Source organism: Notamacropus eugenii, chromosome 6 (assembly GCF_028372415.1).
Source record: "Notamacropus eugenii isolate mMacEug1 chromosome 6, mMacEug1.pri_v2, whole genome shotgun sequence".
Classification (NCBI taxonomy): Eukaryota; Metazoa; Chordata; class Mammalia; order Diprotodontia; family Macropodidae; genus Notamacropus; species Notamacropus eugenii.
Window position 1 is genome coordinate 180961582 of NC_092877.1, and position 13327 is coordinate 180974908.

The window sequence follows — 13327 nt, forward strand, 5'->3', positions numbered from 1 at the left end:
CAAGGAACTGAATAGCTAAGGTACATCACTGTTTCTATAACAAGCAGTAGATTTTACAAGTAGACAGTAAAAAAGATAATGAAGGATAAGTAATGAAGAAGCATCAATTGTTGGGGCAACCCAGAATTACATATCAGTCAGGAAATAAATCAAAGGAAGAAGTAGATTGTTCCAAAAAGCAAATGAGTTCAATTTACCACCTTAAAATAATGTACCCTGAAAAACTGAACATAAGTTTCAATGGGAAAAGTTAAATTTTTAGGAAACAAGAGGCATTGGAAGTGTTAATGAGAGAAAAAATAGATTTACATAGAATATTTGATTTTCAAACACTCTAAACAAGATCAAAAGAAAGTTAAGTAACTACAAGTATTGAAGGGGAAAAACAGAATAATGATATCAATTGCCTTATGTTTCTAAACTATTGTTTACACTGAAAAAGAAATTGAACTGCATAGTAAGTTAAAGAATTAAGAGGGATCATCAAATTCAAAATAAAATGAAGAAGGAATTAAAATTTTAAGAACTTCAAGAACCAGAAGAAGAAAAGGAGAAAGAAGTTAATCAATGCTCTAAGAACTAAATTTTATGAATTCTTAAGGAAATAATTTTTGTTTCATAAGATGAATAACCAAGGAGAAATTTGTATTACCATGGAGAGTGGAAATAAGAGGTAGAAGGGAACTGCAGCTGAGCCTCTCTGTGCTCTAATGCAGACCCTGTTGAGGAGGCAACCTCCAGTGGCCAGCCCACCTCCATCCCATAGCTCACCTTGGGAATTTCAGTGTAACCCAAGAAAACACAGAAAAACCCCACCAGTCCTTAGCACACACCAGCCACCACCATCAGGTCCAGCTCAGCATGAATAAAGTTATGGCCTCTACAGTCTCCAGCTGCATGAACCTAATGTCTCAGCACACAAAGCCAGTAACCAGGTCCCTAGCCCACCACATAAGAAGTGTGGATAAGTGCCCCCTCTACCCCAGAAGCAGAGATCAGTTTTAGAAGGCAGGAAAAAGACAAACACCATGAGCAAAAAGCATTATAGTAAAACAAAGAAAACAGTCTTACTATAGGGACAGTGAAAGTCAAAACAGAAATTCAGAAAAGCACAGCATTGTCACTATACCCACATCTAAAACCCCAAAGGTGAATATGAATTGTTCTCAAGGTTAAAAAGACTTTTTTGAAGAACTCAAGAAGGATTTTATAAATTAAATTAGAGAGGTAGAAGAAAAATTGAACAATTCCTGTAAAATAAAATTGATAAAATGGGGGAAAAAAAAACTACACTGAGGAAAACAACTCCTTAAAAAGTAGAATTGGCCAAATGAAAAAGGAGGTACATATGCTAACTGAAGAAATTACAGGCACCATTATAGGTGCCTGTCATGGCCATTTAAATGGGAAGCTCTTTCCCATTCATCAATAGGCCCATGTGACCTGCAAATCACACCAGAGCCTAAGTCACATGTGGTGGGAGGAGCTTGCTGAAGGGGTAGGACAGGAAGGGTGGAGCAGAACTGAGAGGAAGTTGATGAGAGTGGTTGGGGCAGAACAGAGAGGATACAGTCAGGCAGGTACAGCTAGGCTCATGAATGTTTGCTTGTGGGAAGGTCCTAGCAAGGGAGGGAGGCTTAGGAATGGCTTTGTCCCCTGCTGTGCCAATGTGTATTGACTTCTTGGTTTTAGCTTTCTGGTGTTGGGATCTGGCTTTATGGTGTCAGAATGTTTTTCTTCTGCGTTGTACATGGAGAGTCTATTAAACTTTGTGATTCAGAGCTATGCCAGCATATTCATAGCTGTCTTCAGTGCAGGGAATATTGCCTAGATGATACAGAAATACATCCCACCCTATCAGATTGATTAACATGGCAAAACAGAAAAATGATAAATGCTGGAGAAGATGTGGGAAAATTTTGACATCATGCCTTGCTGTTGGAGTTGTGAACTGATCCAACCATTCTGGAGAACAATTTGGAACTCTACCCAAAGGGTTATAAAAATCTGCATATCCTTTGATCCAGGAATATCACTTGTAGGACTATATTGCAAAGAGGTCATAAAAATGGGAAAAGGACCCACATGTAGAAAAATATTTTTGTGGTGACCAAGAATTGAAAATTGAGGGGATTTCCATCAATTGAGGAATGACTGAACAAGGTGTGGTATATGAATATAATATAATATCATTATGCTATAATAAATTATGTGCAGACAGACTTCAGAAACATCTGGAAAGACTGATATGAAGTGATACTGAGTGAAGGGAGAAGAGCCAGGAGAACATTATACACAGCTACAGCCACATTGTGCTATGACTGACTTTGATAGGCAGCTCTTCTCAGCTATGCAAGGATCTAAGACAGTTCCAAAAGACTCATGAAGGAAAATGCTATCCACATCCAGAGAAAGAACTATGGAGTCTGAATGCAGATTGAAGCATACTATTTTCTCTTTTATTTTGTTCAGTTTTGCTTTTCTTTCTGATGTCTCCTGTTCATTCTAATTCTTCACAACATGACTAATATGAAAATACGTTTAATAAGAACTTATATGTAGAGCCTATATCATATTGCATGTCATCTTGGGGAAGGGGCAGGTGAGGGAGGGTGAGAAAATTTAAAACCCAAAAGCTCCTGGAAGTGAATGTTGAAAGTTAAAATTTGATTAATTAATCGATAATTTAAAAAAGAAGTCACTCTCACCCCCCATTTTTGAACTCGGAAAGCCCAGAAATTATTGTCCCAGGAAAAAATCCTGGAATGGCTGAGCCAGCAGAAAGATACATTATAGAAGTCTTATAGCCCAGGAAGTTTGGGGGATTGATGGCAAAGGCCCCTCTCACTCTGGGGGGCGGGGGGAGAGTAGTACAGGGCAGGAGGCATCCCAGAAAGCCAGCACAAAGCCCCACCTCAGCAAACCGGGTGGATATCCTGAGCCCCAGGGTTGTGGACCAGGCCAATACCATCACTAGGACATATCTAAGTGACTCAGCCCAAGCAGTGGAACCAGTAGACAGCTTGGAAAACCACTACCTGTACTGGGGTTCTCCAGTAGTCAAATCTCCCAGTGCTTCAGCACAACTCCAGGAAGCACAATTCCAGGAGGCACAACTCCAGGCTGCCATACATCCTTAAACAGTCAAATATTTTAGTACAAGGCACCAGTGAACAGGTGTCCCCCAGGAGCCAAACTCCCCACTCCCACCCCAAGAGTTCCAGTGTTTCTGACCAAGCTCAGCACCAGGTAAGCTGCCAGACCTCTACAGCTTCAAGCTGCCAGCTGAGGTCTCAGCACACGAAGCTAGTGACCAGGCTCTGGGCTTCTAGCACAGGAAGCTCAGCTCTAAAAGTAGGAATTAGGAAAGCATCATGAGCAAAAAGCAAAAATGGACAATACCCATGGATTCTTATTACGGGCACAGGGAAGATCAAGGCACAAATTCAGAAGAGAACAATACTGTCAGTATAGCCACATCTAAAACCTTAAAGGGGAAAATGAACTGGTGTCAAGCACAAAAAGCCTTCTTAGAAGAGCTCAAGAAGGATTTTTAAAGTCAAATAAGAGAAGTAGAAGAAAAGGTGGACAAAGAAATAAGAGGTATGCAAGAGAGTCAATAGCTTGGAAAAGAAAGAAGAAAAATTGACTGTACAAAACAAGTCCTTAAAAAGTAGAATTGGTCAAATGCAAGGAAGCACAGAAACTCACTAAAGAGAAGAACTCTTTAAAGAGGGAAATAGGTCAAATGGAAAAGGATGTGTAAAATCTAATAGAAGAAAACAATTTGTTAAAAACTATAATTGGGCAATGGACTCTATGAGAAATTAAGAGTCAGTCAAAAAGAAACCAAAAAATGAAATAGAAAAGAAAACATAAAATACCTCATTGGAAAAAACAATTGACCTGGAAAATAGATCCAGGAGTGACAATTTAAAAATTATTGGTCTACCTTGAAACCATGATTAAACAAAAGAGCCTGAACAGCATCTTTCAGGAAAACATCAAGAAAAACTGCCCTGAGGCCCTAGAATCAAAAAGTGAAATAGCCATCCAAAGAATCTACTGATCATCTCCTAAAAAAGATTCTAAATTGAAAATGCCCAGTAATATTGTAACCAAATTCCAAAATTACCAGGTGAAAGAGAAAATACCAGAAAGAAACAATTTAAATATGGAACCACAATCAGAATTTTTAGCACGTTCTACATTAAAAGATAAGAGTGTGTGAAATATGATATTCAATAAGACAAAGGAGCTTGGATCAGCTCCCTAGAGAAAGTAAGAATAGTCTTTCAGGGGAGATGGGTATTCAGTGAAATAGGGGACTTCCAAATCTTTCTGATGAAAAAATCCATAGTTCAACAGATAATTTGATCCTCAAATACAAGATTCAAGAGAGGCATAAAAAGGGAATCAAAAAGAAAAAAAAAAACAGAATGTTATTAATAAGGGCAAACTGTTTTCATCTCTACAGGGGAAGATGACATTGTAACTCTTGAAAACTGTATTGGTGTTGTACCATTAAAAAGGGGGTATACATAGACAGAGGGTGTGGATATAAGTTGACTTTAATGTGATGGTAAAAAAATCTAATTAAGTGGTAAAAAAGGGTTGCACTGGGAAAAGAGGAGGCAGAGAAGGTTAAATTATATCACATGAAAAGGCACAAAAACCTATGACAGTAGTGAGAAAGTAGGAAGAGAGATGAGCATTATTTGAACCTTCTTCTCATTAGATGTGGCTCAAAGAGGGAACAATATTATCAGCTAGGTATAGAATTCTAACTTACCCCATGAGAAGTAGGAGAGGAAAGAGTACAGAAAAACTAGGGGATGGATAGGCGGGAGGGAAAAAGTAGAAAGGGTAAAGGGCAAGAAAAGGTAAGACGCCGATAGAAGGGAAGACAGACTGAGGGAGATGATGGTCAAAAGCAAAACTGTAATGAGGGAAATGGGAAAAGGAGATAGATAAGCATAAATGGGGGGAATAGGATGGAGAGAAAAACACAGATAGTAATCATAACTGAATGTGAATGCTATGAACTCTCTCATAAAACAGAAGCAGATAGCAGAGTGGATTAAGAACCATAATCCTTGTTTAAAAGAAAACACATTTTAAGCAAGGGGATACATGCAGAATAAAGGTAAAAGACTGGAGCAGAATATATTATGCTTCAGCTGAAGCAAAAGAAAGAAAAACATAGAGATAGTAATCCTGATCTCAGACAAAGGAAAAGCAAAAATAAATCTAATTAAAAGAGATAAAGAAGAAAACTACACCCTGCTAAAAGGTACCATAGGTAAAATTGGGTATACCCTTTGACCCAGCAATACTACTTCTAGGTCTGTGTCCAAAAGAGATCACAAAAAAGGTGAAAAAGACCCACAAATACAAAAATATTTATAGCAGCTCTTTCTGTCATGGCAAAGAATTGGAAATTGAAGGGATATCCATCACAGGAATGGTTGAACAAGTTGTGGCATATGAATGTAATGGAATACTATTGTGCTATAAGAAATGATGAGCAGGTGAACAGAAAAATCTGGAAATATTTTTATGAACTGATGCTTACTGAAATGAGCAGAACCAGGAGAACACTGTACACAGTAACAGCCACATTGTGTGATGATTGACCTTGATAGACTTAACTCTACTCAACTATGTAAAGATCTAAGACAATTCCAAAAGACTCATGATGGAAAATCCATTTCCAGAGAAAATACTTTAAAGTCCAAATGATGATAGAAGCATACTATTTGTTCTCCTTTCCTTTTGTTGTTTTGTTTCTTTCTTGTGATTCCTCCCATTAATTCTAATTCTTCTTTTCATCATGACTCCTGTGAAAATATGTTTAGTATGAATGCATAAGTAGATCCTATGTCAGTTTACATGCTGCTTTGGGAAGGGAATTGAAAACGGTGAGGGAGTAAATTCAAAACTCAAAATATTATGGAGGTGAATGTTGAAAACAAAAACCTAATTAATTAATTATATATTATTTTTTAAAAAAGAAAAAGGGTACGAAAGATTTAGGTAGAAGTCACAATAGATAGAAGGCTAGACATGAAGTCTGGAGGACCGGAGTTCAAGTCTAGTCTAAGACACTCTACAGTGTGATTCTGGGCAAGTCATAACCTTTCTCAGCTTCACTTTCCTTGTCTATAAAGTGCTATCTATAATAGCACTATGTTATGGGATTATTGTGAGGATCAAATGAGATGAACATATGTAAAGTGCTTTGCAAACTTCAAAATATCAACTATTAAAAATGTAAGCTATTAAAGAAAAAGACACAGTAAAAGAATTTACTTAAACCAAGAGGTTGTAGGGATTTTTCAAGTATTCAAATAACTGGACAGATAAAGAGAAGGGTGAAAAGATGGGGATAAACAAAGAAAAAAATAATTCACTATTTAGATAAATCAAAGGAACTTGGGTTAGATCTGATCAACATGAAGAGAGATGCAGTAGCAGATAGTTTGCAGAAATAGGCAACTTTACCCAAAAATGGAAACTAAGGGGCTTTCCTATAGGCAAATGGCTAAAAAAATTGTGGTATATGAATGTAATGGAATGGCTTTGGGTCATTAAAAATGATGAAATTAATATTTTTCAGAGAGAATACCTTTCTAAATGATGCAGAGCCAACTAAGCACAAATAAGAGGATAATGTATACATTGACAAGAGAGAAAAATAACTTGAAACCCCTTAGAACTGTAATCAATACAATGATGAACTGCAAATTCAAAAAAATAAAGATGGTATATACAAGTCACCTCTTGACAGAGAGGTAGGAATTTATTTTGCTGGGTACATTGCTAGGTACTGAAAGTTTTTGTTGGGTTTTTTTTGGTTAAAAATTTGCCTAATGTGGGAGACTAGATAAATGGAAAGATATTTTTTAAAAATTGTTCCTTGAGAAAACATTGTAAACAAAATGAAAGGAAATTGAGTAGTTTTTGAGTAATATAATCAAACTAATCTCAGAGACAAGGCATGAAAAAGATGAATGACATAATTTTAAAAGGAATAAATTGATGAAATAACAACCCTATCTACCTTTAAATATGAAAAAAATAAAGAGTATTGCAAAATGAAAACATCAGAGTGTATAATGTAAGCCAATAACTAACTGCATTGAAAAAACACATTTAAATAGGACAGATTAGAATCTGCTATACTTCAGAGGATTTCCAAAATTGGGAGTCATGAATATATTATAAGACAAAGTATAATGGCAAGAAAAGTAGGATCTTTTGCTATTTTTGTTGTAGTAAAATTAAGTGCTTCTGAATGAATTATGTGAATAAAGAAGATCTTCTCCACCCATTAATGGACCTGGGAAGATTTGTAGGAAGGTTCACACCTTTTGTTAATAAGACACTGATTATCAGGGGTTGTAATGCCCTTTGGCTCTAAAAAGTGTATAAAGACTCTGGGTTAGGTTTTCCTATGGGGCTTAGTTTTGGAAAGAAAGTATGTGTGCCAGATAAGACTAGGAACTCACTAAGCAACTTCCTGGCTTTGAAAACACAGATGCTGGTGCTTCCCAGAAAATTGGATGTATCTATTGATCTGTGATATGTGTCTTGCTTATGGTCAGACAGTTGGAAGTCCTGTCTGTTGATCATTATTTCTTTGTATTTTCTCTGAAGTTCAGGGTGCTGACTTTTTCCCTGAACTAAGTGAATGATATATGTGCTTGATTAAAGTGATTGTTGATCCCTCAAAAGTTGCCTTTCCTTTTAGAAAAGCAGATCTAAGAACCAGTGTAAATCTGGGTTCTTGCTTTTACACAAAGTAAAAATAAAAATTCTTACTGAGAGTAATTAATAGGGAAAATATGAGTAAATGTAATGCAGACAGTGAATGAATATCAATACAAACATATATGAAGATGAATGAATATAAAAATAAATACATATTAAACAAATGTAAAAATTATCTGAACTGCAGAAAGACATAGGTAGAAACACCATTGTTTAAGGAAGACCTAGCCCTGAACAAATTGTTGGAGCAGCACTAGTTAAAATATTTATTGCATATTCAGTATTGGAATATTAAAACATTCGTGTACTTATTAACAATAAATTATTCCTTTAGTTGATCACTAAACATTTATTAAGTGCTTACTATATTTCAGGTACTATGCTAAGAACTAGAGATATAAAGAAAGGTAAAAGAGAGACACTGAAAAAAATAAATAAATGAGAGACACTGCTCTCAAGTAGTTCAGAGTCTAGTGAGAAGAGATACCCTGTAAACAAACATATTCAAATGAGCTACACACAGTATAAATGGTGGAGGGGCTCAATTAAGGTAAGAAACTACCAATAAGAATAATAGGAAAAGGTTTCCTGTAGGAGGTGAAGTTTCAGCAAAGACTTAAAAGAAGCCAGAAAAGCCAAGATTTGGAGATGAGGGTAGACAGTATTCCATGCATGAGTAACATCCAGGAAGAAATGACCAGTCATGAGATGGAATGCATTTTTCAAGTAATTGCAAGGAGGCTAGAGGCACTGTATCATTGAGAGAAATTATAAATAAATGTCAAAGCAAAATCATGTCCTTTAAAAAATTAAGCATATCCTTCAAATGTCATAATAAAGCAAAATGGTAATTAATATTAAGAACACAAACAAATGAAGTCTTCATAATTATGTGCTAAATAATATCATTTTAAAAAAACTAATTGTGACAAATCATAAAAAAATAACAATAAAAAAGAAAGGAAACAAGCATGTATTAAGTGCTTACTGTGTTCTAGGCACTGTGCTAATTATATGTTTATGGCTGGATCTCATATCAGATCACTCTGACTCCAGGTCCACCAACTTATATCCGCTATGCATTCAGCTGCCTCATTCACCAAAGTAGAACATTATGAGAAAACATACCAAAATGCTGTGGATGCAGTTAAATCAGTGTACAGAGAAAAGCACTATATTTCTGGGATAAAAGTAATATTATTTAGAAAAGGACTAATAAACTCAATATGCATTTTTAAAATCTAGAGAACCACATAAGAAACCCAAAATGAATAGAAAAATCATAAAATTTGAAAATCAGAGAAGAAAAAGATAAAATGATGTAGGGAAGATTTTGGAAATGAAAAATAAAAACTTCAAAGTTGGTTCTTTGAAAAGAATAACAAAATCAATTTTCCACTAGCCTAATTTAAAAAAAGAAATTCATATTAAGAAAATAAAAACATTTATAAGTGTCATTCACAACAAATAAGAAAAGGAATTATTAAAACCTACTATGAGAAACTATACAGTGGTGAAATAATTTTAGAGAAAGAAAAATTTGCCAACATATAAATACTCATTGGTAGAACATGAAATCAATTTCTCAAATCATCCACTCAGAAAATAAAAGTGAGAAAAACAATTGAGAAACTTCTAAAAGGATAATAAAAAACCATGGTAAGGGCAGAGGAACATGTGAACTATTTAAAAAGAAATTAAAGGTCAGTTAATATTTATGCTACAAAGATTATTTCCCAAATTCGAGAAAGTGAGGACTCTACCAAACTTCTTTTATAAGTCTAAAAACCTAAAACAGGAAAGGATAAATCAAAAATAAATATATACCTATATAACAAATAGATATTATGGTGAAAATAAAATTCTAGAAAAATATAAACAGTAAAAATTCTATACATCTCAAAATATTTTTCAGATTTTTTTTTCAGTAATTCAAAATTTGAAACACAGTAAGTCTCTATTTATTGAAGAACGGCTAAAGAAATTGATATACATGAATGTACAAAAGAGTAATAGAGTTGGCCTAGAGTCAGGAAAACTGCAAAATTCAAGCCCAGTCTCAGATAATTACTAGCTTGTGACCCAGAGCAAGTAACTTAAGCTCTCTGCCTCAGTTTCCTCATCTATAAGATCTACAAAATGAGGATAATAATATTTCATAAGGTTTTGTGAGGATAGAATAAGAAAATGTAACATTTAAGGAACTATATAAATTCTGGCTATTATGATGCAATATTACTGTACAGTAAGAAATTACAATGATGAAGAATTCAGAGAAAACATGAGATGTATTAATTGAGGCATAGTGAAACACAGAGAACCAGGCAATACAATTTATACAATCATATATGTGAAAATAGCAATAAAACTAAGCTAAACACTTTGTAATTATAATTATAACTAACCATGGTCCTATGAAAGAATTGTAGAAATGCAATTTCATGTTTTCATTGGGAAGGTAAAATATAATTGCGGAATGTTGCCTGTTCTGTCTGACATGGTTGATGATTGGTTTGGGGTTTTTTCCCCTTTTTTTTTTTTAAGTTTTTTCTATTTATTTAAAGCACAGTAAGAAAAAAAAAGGGTACACTTTGGGAATTCAGTGGCACAAGGTACACTGCTATAACTTTAGGGACATCATACATCAAAAAAAAAGCTAGATTTTCTCCCTTTTTGAAATACGGCATTACATAATTTTACTCTCCCAAACAGACCATTTGCAAATATTAGGTCTATAAATTTCTAACATCCATAAAAATGTAGCTTTCTTACTAAAATGCAAGAATTAAAAAGATTGGTATCTAACAATAAAGGACAAAAACCAAACTGAAATGAAAGCCTAGATATCACATCTAAAATCGGGGTTTTTTGTTTGGGCCTTCATATTCTTCTCTCCCTCTACCACATCCTGGAGTTTCAGGCCCCATTCTTCTAGGACTCTGCCCCCCCACAGGCCCAGCTCCTCCCTGCCCAAAGCGCTCAGTGCTCATGTCATTTTCCATCTTGGAACCACTCAGGGCTGGCCTCAAAGCTGTCCCATCACCACCTAGAGGTCGAAATTTCTGGCTTCCTGAGCCATAGAGATCTCCCACTACCAGCGTTCCTGCCCCCATTCTGATCTCTCTTACGTGGATCCCTGTATCCCAGCCGACTATGACTTTCTTCTCTCTGGCATCTCATTTGCTCTTCCATCTCACACTGGCCAATCTTCTTTTCTACCCCATTGGTCCTCTTGCCTTAACTGCACTTCTTGATTGTGAAGTCCCGGCTCAGTCTCAGCCCTTCTTGATGCCTCATTAGGTCCTGGCGTGCTCGCGATCGGCATCTTGCATTTCACTTTTCGGTTTGTCTTTTGTATCTTTCATGTTTTTCTCAACCTGCTCCCTTTCATGCTTTTCCATTTCACCTAAAGACTTCCATCTCCGGGAATATTCAAATTCAAAGGCCCCATGGCTCTCTCTCCTTTTGCTTCACTGGATTGTCCTGTGCAAGCTTTCCAGGAAGACCATCCTCATCCTCTCAAGCAGTTCCACAATGCCTGGAACAAAACTCCTTCACTGCATCGTTCAGATGCTTTTCTTGCGGCTGGCCTAGAAGCCAATTCAACAAGGCCTTTTCCTGCAGATCTTCCTCCATCATCCACAATGATGACAGCCCTTTCATAGGTCCAGATTGGCTGAATGCTTCTACCAGTAATTCATTGGTCATGTAACAGAGAGGGCAGCTGCGTGTGTGCCAAAGGAACACGAAGTTGTCCTCTCACAGGGGTATCCTCAGGTTCTGCTTTTGCAACGTCTGCCAGGGCTCTAGGTGATGAAACTTTGTCCTTGTTAGTTATGACTTCCCCAGGTTCTCCATATTTAGCAAAGAATCTTTTAAAGTCTTCATCTGTGATGTCAGTGGGCAGATTTCCAACAAAGAACCTACATCGCCAGGCCTCCTCAACAGAGACAAACGTGCTTAAAAGCCTTCCAAGACCGAGATCTCTTGGCTGCGGTGGCGGGCCCCTGTTGGTGGGCTGCCGAGGGGGGTGAGGGTGGAGGGGCGGAGCTGTGCCTGGTGGTAAGGGGGTGGTGCTGCCCGCCGCCTCTGGCCTCACCGGGCCTCCCCGCTGCTCTAGCGCGGCAGCTTTGGGTGTCCTCTGGGAGGAGTGAGGCCGGGCCGCCAGGCTTTGGCCCTCAGACATCTTGCCTTTAGGCCTACCAGGGCTCTCCCTGCTTGGGCCCCTCGGCGCCCAGGGATGGAGGGGGTGGGCCCCCACTCGAACCCAAGGACGCTGAGGCAGGAGTGGAAGAAGTCTGCTGAGGGCCCCCAGGGGGCCGTTGACAGTCCCGAGGAGGCCTGAGTGGCCGCCAAGCCGGGGCCAGGAGGACCCCAGAGGATCCCCAAGCTCAGGGGCGGTGTGGAGCGCAGAGATGGAGGACGGCAGGCGGTGAGTCGAATAGGTTCAGTGAAGACTTCTCAGACTGTAATTCCTCTCCCAGGGGTGAGGTAAGACCAGAGGCTCAAGGTTACAATAGTTTTAGAATGGAATAATTCCATGTAAGGATATAAAACTGTGCAGCACATTAGGGTCTCAGTGATTGGATGAAACTTACATAATCCCTCGATGTCTTCATTTCAAAAGGGATTGGTTAGATTTCATGTCTAGAATGTAAGATCATAGTCTCAGCCAATGAGGATAATGGTCAGTGGAGGGAGGCGGGTCTTGGTTAGGGTCTATAAATATCACTGCTTCTCCTTTGTCTTGGGCTTTCCTACTCCCAGTGAGCTGGTGCAGGATTGTCCCGCTTCTCTTCTCCAGAATCGAATAAATAAACTTTCAGTCATCAGTTTGAGAGGCCTCTGAGCAATGAATCAAGCAGGGATCTAAGCCATCCCACACAGCCATGTCCACCGTGGTTCCGGGGCTGCTTCCTGGACGAAGGCCTGCAGCGGATCTGGGGAGGACACCTGTTTCTGGCAGCCCCACAGCAGCTCCCTCCTGTTGCTCTTGCTGCGGTGCCACTACCTGAGCCAGAGGCGGTGGAATGGAAGGCTTAGGCCCGGTCTGGACGAGGCCGGCCCTGCGGCCCTCTATTCTGGCTCAGGCCCATGCCCAGCGGCGGTGAATGGAAGTCATAGCTTAGGCCACCACCGCACCTGTGACTCCAGAACCGGTCCCGGGACATGTCCGTGATCAGCGGGCAGGCGAGGCAAAAGCAGAGAAGTCACTTGGGGACGTGGAGGCCAACTTGAAGATCACAAAATGGCAGGGGACACAAGCCTTTTCCTCCCTTTTTTAAAGAAATTTTGTTGCTGTGAATCACAAGAAAAACAAATTGAAGGAATAAAAATAGGCAATGAAGAAACAAAGCTGTCACTCTGCAGATGATTTGGTGGAATACTTAGAGAATTCCTGTGAATCAACCAAAAAAATCGGTTGAAACAATTAACAACTTAAGCAATGGTGGAAGATATAAAATAAACCTACCTAAATAACCAGCATTTCTATATATTTAATGAACAAGACCCTTCAGAAAGAAATAGAAAGAGAAATTCCATTTAAATATTT

The 13327-nt window shown here is 38.1% G+C and overlaps 1 pseudogene; it reads right to left on the bottom strand.

The window, feature by feature from the left end:
* Nucleotides 1-10015: 10015 nt before the first annotated feature.
* Nucleotides 10016-12944, bottom strand: LOC140512198 (splicing factor, proline- and glutamine-rich pseudogene; annotated as a pseudogene).
* Nucleotides 12945-13327: the final 383 nt, after the last annotated feature.